The sequence below is a fragment of the Zonotrichia albicollis genome, chromosome 5, assembly GCF_047830755.1.
Source record: "Zonotrichia albicollis isolate bZonAlb1 chromosome 5, bZonAlb1.hap1, whole genome shotgun sequence".
NCBI lineage: Eukaryota > Metazoa > Chordata > Aves > Passeriformes > Passerellidae > Zonotrichia > Zonotrichia albicollis.
Window position 1 is genome coordinate 10,747,111 of NC_133823.1, and position 10,071 is coordinate 10,757,181.

Genomic DNA, 10,071 nt, shown 5'->3' on the forward strand with positions numbered 1-10,071 from the left:
TCCTATATTATTTTGTAAAAGAGCCCTAGTGAGGTGGTTAAGAATTTTCCTAATCAGTTATTGCTCACCAAATTTGCCCATGGTGCAGCTTAAAATCTCCCCTTCTCTCCTACCAACTGAGCTACAGTCAATCATGCAATTTAGTCTTATGATAATTTATTCCACTTAATCATGCATGAAATGTAAAAATCTCAGAGGAGGAGTTTGGGCAGCTGGAAATTAGGAAGGGGAAAAAATCTCAAACCAAACATTCCCACCTTTTTCCCTTGCAAACTCAGCATATCCTATGCTGCAATTACTGAGGCACCATGGTGCCCTGCTTTTTTCACAGTCCCTTGGTGCTGGAATCACACTTTAAATCATTCTCCACAGGCATGACTTAGTTAACACTTCGTTATGCAAGAAGATTTCCACTATGCTGTAGTTGGCAAAAAAACCTGACTTTCCTCATGCATTTTATCCAGCACCCACTTCAAATTAAGAAAATGAGACTTTGAAAGTTTTTGTCTAAAAGGCATTTGCCTGACTGTCTATTTACCCAATCATCACTTTTACTGGGTCCATATGTTAAAAATATGAAAGATCAGGTACCACAGCTAAATTGAGATATTTCTGTGACTTTTTTTCCTTTCAAGGAATAAATATTTCACTGTACAGCATTATTTGAAGAGTAGCATGTTTCATCTCAAGGATCAGGAATGGTTTGCAGTGTAATTTTACAACGTGGCCCATTAAATTAATTTAGTAAGTGGAGAACATGATTATTTGCTCACATAAGAGTGTTCAAATTGTGCTTTTCAGACTACCAGCTGTCTGAAGTATCATAGGAACTGCTGTATATGTGCTCCCAGGGCCAAATCATCCCTTTCACAGCTTATATTAAGATGATGGGAGCCTTCAAAATATTTGAGGAAAGCAAGGGATGTAGGAAATCTGGATGCCATGATTTTAGTGGAAAATTGTTTTTCAAAAAGCAGCAAATAGACTTATCACTAGAATGATATTATATCCAGTCCCCAACAATGTTCACACTCCTGCAATGCTGGAATTCAAGCTTTTAGAAACATATGGGTACTTGGAGTTATTTTTTATAGCTGAATCCCAAAACTTTTGTTCAGTTTTTGCTTCTTTCTTTAAGCAGGACTCACATTTGCTATATTTATTAAATTTAAACAGTGAGATTACATGCTAACATTTGATAACACCTATTTTAATTCTGTATCCCTCGAAGATACTAATTTTAAGTTGAAAAAGAGATTATTTTGAAATGGATACATATCCTTGCCATTCTACTGGAAGTAGAATAGAATTTTAAAATATAAAAAGGGGAAAAACACCCATGACATTTTCATCAAAAACCAATCCAGCTGTAATACCAGATCATGTAAATCTTTATTTCTGCACTTAGGGCTGTTTTATTGGATCTTTTTCAGCTAAATACAATGATCTAACTAAAGGGACCTCACCATATTTCAACATGCATGAACTTATGCAGAAAGGCTTCTCAACTCTGGGCTTACATCTGTAGTAGTGGGATATCCTGACAAAAAAAAAATCACACAAATGTTTTACAGGATGTGTCATCAAGAAGTCATCTGGTTCACTACACTGCTATAAATATTTTAGATCCATTCATTTATATAAAATGTTATATAAAAAGTGCAGTGATTGTTATAGAACATTCCTTCTACTCTTGTATTCTTTATTTTTCATCATACTAACAACACATGGATTTTTTTTCTTCTGATTTGACTGGCAATCAGAGAACATTTTTAGATATTTTCTTTCTTTAATAACTACCAATATTCAAAATGAGACAATTTTTAACAAGAACTTGAAGTACCTCTCATTTCAAAATATATTATACATTTATAAACTGCCTGTGCACATAGAAATAAACAACAAAAAGGTAGACTTAAGCCTGTATTTCTATAGAAAAAATCAGTTCTACCCTACATTTAATCAGGATGTTCACTGATTCCATCTTTAAATCCTCGTAACAATGCAGATCCTGATTCGAAATCTGACATCCTCTTCAAGAAGGAAATGCATATACTGGTGCATACATGTCACACAAATTGAAAAGAAAGACTGCCAGAAATGAAACAGTAAGGACTGAGTTTAAGTTAGGTTCATTTCATATGACTAAGTTAAAATGGCAAGTAGCCTTTCTGTAGTGTAAAACTCAGATGTACAGTGCCCTGAGGAAAGTGGTCTAGGCTGGCCTGTTCAACTCTGATTTCCGTAAAGAATATAGAATCATTAGTAATTTAGGTTGGAAAGTTCAGTCAGGCTGCTCAGGGTTTTATGCATTCAAGCTTTTTTAATTTAAATTTCCATGGCTGTGGATTTGATGTCCTGTCTGGCAATGTGCAGTAGCAACACCCAACTCCATCCCCGCAGAGCCACAAAAGTTCTGTTTCTACTGCTCAGCCCATCCCCACTTCCAGCCCCACACACTTCCTTGTCACATTTGAACGGAGTTAGGAGTTTCCTGTTCAACCAGTCTGGCTGCCTTCTGTGTGCACCCATTTTCCTGCAGTTCTGGGTGGATGGTCCCTGTGCTCTCAGGAGGCTGGCATCCAACACTGACCGGTCTCGGTGGCCCTTTGCCCTTCAGAGCACCCTGCCATGAACCACAGAATCACAGAGTGATTTGGGTTGGGAAGGCTCTTAAGGATCATCTCATCCCAACCTGCCTGCAGGGACAGTCTCCCACTAAACCAGGTTGCTCAGAGCCCCATCCAGCCTGGCTTTGAACACTTCCAGAGATGGGGCACCCACAAATTCTCATCATCAGGACATCCTGTCTTCTGGCTGCCAGAACAAGCAGAAGTTCAGTTTTTAGTCTGCCACTACTACTTCCACTCTCTGCTTCTGATACTACTCTCTCTCTTCACTTTTGAGGAAAAAAATATATAAAGGGAAGAGCCAGTAAAGCACAAATCATTCAAAAAGTGCATAATTTTTAAAGTTTTGAAAATAGCTGCTGCATAGTGTCACATCCTGCTGTTTTCAGACCATAAAGATGATATAAGCCTACTCCTTGTTTTTCCAAGTGTCAGTTTCCTTCAGAGAGAGAAAAAGGTGATGAAACAGCTGCTACATTATGTCTGTGATCATGGCATGGGTGCTTATGACCTGGGAAAGAGGAAAAAGTGGCCAGTCAGATTCTCCATTCTTTTGTCTCTATGCTAGACACAAGACTATGGGTATTTAATTTATATCTGAATATTTTTAGGCTGACTTTGAATTTCTAATACCCTGAGATATGTCCAGAGATGTGCTGGCCATTTCTTGAGTTGTAACACTCCCCAGCCAGCTTCCTCCACTGAATTACAGTGAGAATAGAGCAGATCTGCTTCCATCTTCCCAAGGGAGGATCCCAAAATTATCTTCTGCTTTCTGTCCTATGATATGCCCCAACATAATTCCAACTGCTTGCTCTTTTTTAACCCTCTCTCTCATAGAATATAGGGCTGGTTTTCCTCCTCTCTTTACTGTGGGTTTGTGTGTTGTCCATCTCTCGGGTTACCTCCAGAGAGGAAAGCTTTTAGAGGGAAGATTTCAAATATAACAAGTTTTCATTCTCAGACTCGAACCCCTCTAAAAAGAAGGGTGCTTTCCATCACCATTGAAGGTCTTTTTAGAAAAATCTACATAAATCTGAGTAAATCTACACATCTCAGGGTTTGAGGATGTGTCTTTTAAACAAAAGAAATAGGCAATTAAAAAAATAACCCAAATGCTGAAATTTGCAGTGTAAAAACTGGCATTTTGTGAAGTACAACCATTTGGAGCTTCCCTAAGTGACCAGTTAAGCATTTAAAATGTACTCAGCATTTGAGCTATCTCCATAAACTTTGACCACATGCTAGAGAAACCTTCCTGTTGTGATTCCCAGGGACAGTGCAGTTTGGATTGATTCTTGGGCAGTCCTTCTGAGGATCAGTTTCCAATAATTTCCCCAGATGCTGGTGGTACCCAAGGCCACCAAAGCAATCCTGGTGTTGGTAACTTAACCACATTGCACCAAGACTGGTGCAACTCAACTGCCCTCAATTGCCACAGGACAGCTGAGCTCTGCTTCCTGGAGAAAAGCAAAATACCAGGGAGGAAATGTCAGAGACAGAATTCTGAAATTTCTGCAAGAAGAATGGTTTCACAGAAAGAAAGGAATGATTTCACAGAATATTCTGAGTTGGAGCACTCCCACAAGGATCATAGAATCCTACTCTTAAGTGAAAGTCCCATATAGGATCAACCCCAAAATCTTGGCTTTATTAGCACCAGGCTCTGACCAACTGAGCTAATCTCAGGGTTTTCATTTCTAAACTTGAACTCAGTAATATTCTTCCTTGCATTGTGGGTTTTCCATAAGGATCTACCTGTTTGCTGAAGGGGTAACCAGGCTTGAGAAGGAATGGCTGAAGGTGGTATAGCAACATGTCAACCCCCTTTTTTCCACATTATAAATTCAGCTGCCTTGGAGGAAACCACCCCATGACTTGGAGTACTTTTGGGTAAACATTAATAATAACAAATTCTAATTGGTCATTATTGCTTGAACAGAAAATATCAGATTTCATTTTCACCAGGAGGAAATGAAAATGTCATGTACTGTAATATGACAGGCATGGAATTTACAGTAGTGATATGTACTTGTAATTACCTTTATATGTGTAAATGCACACAAAGCAGAACACCAGGGACGCCATTTTACAACAGATTTAATCAAGAGAACATCTACGTCTCCTCATAAACTTACCTAACCAACTTTGAAAAAAGAATGGAGTTGATTAGACAGGTTAATGGGGTGATGTCTTTATAAATGACAGATGGCCACGTTAGAACAGAAAGTTGTTCACTCTCCATTATTTACTTTATTTTATGAGGCTATATTACCTTTTTTTTTTGTTTTACTTATGAAAGCATTACTCATACATTTTTGATTAGCAGTGCTTCATTGGAAAAAAACCCCAATTTCCAATGAAGCTGGACTTTTAACTGGATGGATGTTGTCATTACACTTAAGTGGTAGTAATCAAAACTAAAATACAAAATGAATTTTTTGAATTCCAGGTCTTTATAAACATCCTCACCTCCCCCATTGGCCTGCAAACAGAGAAAAGTGCTTACAGATTTGCAAGCTCATAAGAACATAACAAAGAAATGGAAACATGCAGAAGAAAGCTAGCTTTTTAATGTACAGGGAACCCATTAGTGATGAATTTGGCAGAGTAATTAAAAATTGCATTATTTTTTAAAAAAGAGACTTAATTAAGAATAATTTAAAAAATTATTACAATGCAAAATTAGGTATACTTAAAAAAGTAATGATATCTACCAGGGCACTGGGAATGACTGAAGTGCAGGACATGGGATAACCTAGACTGTTCATCTTCCCTCAGATTTACAAGGTGTCTGGAAGCGAATGACACAAAAAGTGCTAACTGCAGGAGGATTCGGGTTCTTCACAGCGGCCTCTGCCTGTGTGCTCTGAGATCCCTGGGCAGGCCTAAAGGGGACGATGCAGGGGATACAGTATGAAGGTGGTATAGAATGTAATCTTATCTCCCAAAGAACTGCGGCTGAACCAATCACTAAAGATCAGGAGCAGGCCTGATGTTAACAGGCCACACCTGTGGCCAATAAGAACAGTGTTATAAAAGAGTGGATAGGCGGGCTCTGGAGTCAGATGGCTGCTGCAAGGACCAGGGACAGTCAGTGCTCAGAGGAGCTGCCTGTGAGAAACATCGAGGAGGTACCAAACTCTGGTGATATGGAATCCTTGCACTATAATGATAATAGAACGCTTGATATATAAGACAACAGGAGGATGTACAGCACCTGACATTGCTATTGAAAGCCCCTGAGGCAGCAGCAGTTCTTGTCTCTTTCCTGAACAGCACTTGGCAGAGGTCTGTGTGCCACCACTGGCATGTGCCATGATTTGGGAAGCTCTGTCTAAAGACTCCCAGTGCCAACTTGGCTGTTAAGTAATCACAGTCAAGCAATTATTTCTGCAGCATTCTCCCATTTCTCTTCTTTTCCCATATGAAAAAGAATCTATGCCTTAAATAGACCAAAAATCAAGAAAATATGATATTCATTGCTAAACTTTTACTATTTTTCTCCTCCTTTGTTATTTTTGATTGACCCGAAGTATATAGCTTCTTCATCTGATGCAGATCACTGATTAAAACAATCTTGTTGAACATCTCTCTAGCCTTCTCATGTGAGAAAACCAAAGTCTCTCAGGAATGTTTTCGTCTGAAATTTTCTCTGTGAATTTAGGATTTATGAGAACTACTGGAATAAGTTTAAAAAAAGACTGGATCTTTGGGGCCTTTTTGCATTTATTAGGATTGTAATACCAGAGCCAGAGTGAAACAATACTTAAGTACCTTTGTGAAACTCTGCAGCAGATAGCAGTAATGAAAAGTAATTCTAGACAGGATAACGTAGCTGCAGTGCATCATAGTCTGGATCAGAATTCTTGCAATATTTTCAAGTGCTAGGATACTGCTGGGGCTTTTTAATGAAAGTGCAATAACATACCACAAGTTTAATTTCATTTATCTGGCCATATGCAAATCAATAGCTCCCACGATGGTGTCTAATCCTCATTAACAGGAATGGATCAGTTTATCCCTTAGGCAGGTGAGTAGGTGGCTGGCAGCTGTAGAGATAACAATAGTCTTGCTTTTACTGATAACATTTGGGGTGATCACTTGACATCATATTTAAATCACCACACAACTCCATCAACTCATCCCACAGTTCATCTCTTATCAACATACCGAAGATGAATTTCACACAGACCATTCATCGAGGTAACAGCTGGGACTGGCTTCGTGTCCCTTCCTGCTCCTTCCACAGATGAATTGCTGTAACATCAGTAGTACTTATCAATGTATTACCATCTGGTCAAGTGTTATCAAACCAAGATGGACATCATGCAATGCAGATTGTTTAGATCCAACTTTGCTCAATTAATTCTTCCTTAATTCTATCTCCTCATTTTGTCTTAATTCCATATCCTAATATAGGGTCCCTGCTACAGATTTTCTTCTGATCTCCTATCTCCCATGAGTTAGCTAGATGTTTACAGAATTTTTAGATGCAAGTACTTTTTTAATTTTCAGTTGGTGCTAACTGGAGTCATTGGATCAGTGGCAAATCACTGGTTTCATAAATTTAATGGGTATAGCATATAGGGGATAATACAGAAAGGATTATGTAAAAGATTTGTATCTTCAGGAAATGCTGGCTTCCACAGTGCCTGGTGCTTAACAATAAGCTACTGTCTCAGAGCACCTGGCTGCTTTGCAAAGTAGGCAGTTTGTGTGACTTGATATGCAAAACACCGAAGCTAATCCAGTCAGACAATCCTTGATCACTTTGTGACTCCTCAGGTAAATAAGTAAAAGAATGTTCCTTGGTGCATGTCTTCTAATAATCTAATGAATGACACTGCAGGTTGGTAAAACTGCAATCTTCTAAATATTTTATTCCTGTTTCCATTCTGTTCCTAAAGCAGGAACAGATTCATTACTGCTCTGTATGGACTGTATCCCTGGGCATTTCCTTGCCATTGATTGCTGTTTCTCTAAAACAGGCTCTTTGTCTCCATTCCTTCCACTTTCTGCTGTTCCACCCTCTGTTTAATTCATCTCATTATTTTGATATTGTCCTTCTCCTTCCTTTTAAAACATGAAGATCACCTTTTCTTCCTTGACCTGCCCATCGTCCTACACAAAGCCCTATTAAATTTCCTCCCTCCCACAGAGCCTCCTCCCTCTGAATCCTAGAAAAGCATCAATTCAGGAGGAGCTACACTGAAAAGAAAATGAGGTAGCAAAAATATATGTGTGACAGAAAAATATAAGAAATTAGTAGCTATAATAGAAAGGTTTCAGGTGAGCTAAAATCAATATAGCATCCCAAATGTACATAAGCTATTAAAAAAAAAGAAAACCAAATACAGCATGAATTTTCAGAGATGCAGTCTCCCCCTTATTTTTTTTCCTTTTCGTGTAGCCACCAGTTGCTATGTGGTCTCTGGGAAAAAGTGACTTTTCCAAAAACCTCAGGCTTGTCTGTTCTCTTTTGTTTTTGGTTCAGTGTTGTGATCTAGAGGAGTACTAAAAGACAGAGGGGGATCATATGGCTCCTGTGTCCATTACAGGAGCATCTCTAACCTTTGTAGTTCAATCTGTACAATAGAACTGAAATTCTGAAGCATCACCATATCTACCAACTGTGAGCTGTTTTTTAATAATAATAGTAATCATTCCAGCTTATGTTACTCATTCCTTGCTGCGATGTAGCACAGGCCAGCAACTGCATTTACTCCACAGATCTTAATCCAGCCTCTGTGAGAAGCAATTTGTTGGGGATTTCAAAACATCCGCTGAGATCATACGAGAGTTTTATACAGAAAACCTCTCATAATCTCTCTCAAAACTCAAATATGGAGTTATTTCTGGATCTTATGCTTCTTTTGGACCAGGCTTGGCTGGAGAGTTTGAACAGCATGTTAAAAACAACTGCAGTGCAAGCTGAATGTGATGAGGGAAGGGTTGGGAGCAGCTGCTTCCACAGGCTCACAGAATCCTTTGGGTGCAGCACAGCAAGGCAGGTGAGCACCTGCAGACACCTCCTTCCAGCACACTCTGCAAGTGCACAGATACCTGACCTCATAAATTTAAACCTGGCTTTCAGTGAACGGGGCCCAAGTGAAGAAACATGACTTGTAGTGTTCTGTTTGCTCATGTGAGGCACCTTTGTTTTGCCCAAAACCAATGTAGGGTTTACTACCAAAGCAGAAAACAAAGCAAACGTGTCTTTCAGTGCTGCCAGAAGCTGGATTCTGAAGAGGACTACAACAAGAAGAATTACATCTTTTAGTACAAATGTGTGAGTGGAAGAAAAAGGCTAACAAAACAAGGGTGCAAAACTACAGGAAAAGTAAGGACTGCTCATTAAGAGTAGTACATAATGAGGTGTTCCATAAATTTATTCAGAATTTGCTGTGGCAAAACTTCATGAGATATTTCCTCATATAATCTGCATAGTGTAAGGAATTACAATGACATTTTGAGGACTCCTTCTAGGTTAAGAGAACCAAAGAAATAAGGTAAAGCAGCTTCTTCAGCTTAGTGCCTGCATAAATTCCTTAGAGAATGGAAATGCATTTTCCAATGCCACCTAGCTGAGACTCATTAAACATTCATTTATTAATTCTGTATTTTTAAGAACACTGATAGCAGCAATCTACCGATCATGAACACATGATGCAGACAAATTAAGAATTATACTGATTATACTTGCAAAGAAAAATGAGAAGAAAATCACCATCTGCATTTTTAAAAATACATTATAAAAATGTAAAATCCTACATTATAAAAATGCACCAAAATACATCTAAAAATGAAATAATGCCATCAAATACTGCAAAAACCTTCACACCTAATCAAAAAGAAAGCAAGCTTTCTCTTTAGGCAAGGCTGATCTTTGCTTTGGGATGACATTGCTCTCTTGATGTATTATGCTCTCTGTAGAAACTGAGGAGACCTGTCATATTTAAGGTGAACCATATTTAAAAGAGGCTTTTTCATTTGAATTTTAATATCCAGGATATTAAATTATTGAAGAATTTTTAAAGAAGCTCTAAATCATAGAATCATTTAGGCTGGAAAAGTCACTCTTAAATCATGGAGTCCAACCATCAACCCAGCACTGCCAATCTCACCCCTAAACCATGTCCCCAAGTGCCACATTCACACATCTCTTAAATACTTCCAGGGATGGGTGACTCCTGCGCTTCCCTGGGCAGCCTGCTCCAATGCTGGATAACCCTTTGATCCTAATATCCAATCTAAACCTCCCTGGCACAACCTGCAGCCATTTCTTCTCATCCATGTTCAAGATTAAGAAGCATTTGGTCATAAAATGTTATAAAATCATGTATTACTTCTCTTCCCTCATTTTGCTTAAAGGTAGAGCTGCTGCTAAAATACACTAAGTTTAATACTTTTTTTTTGATGTTGCTAGGTGTCAGGAAGC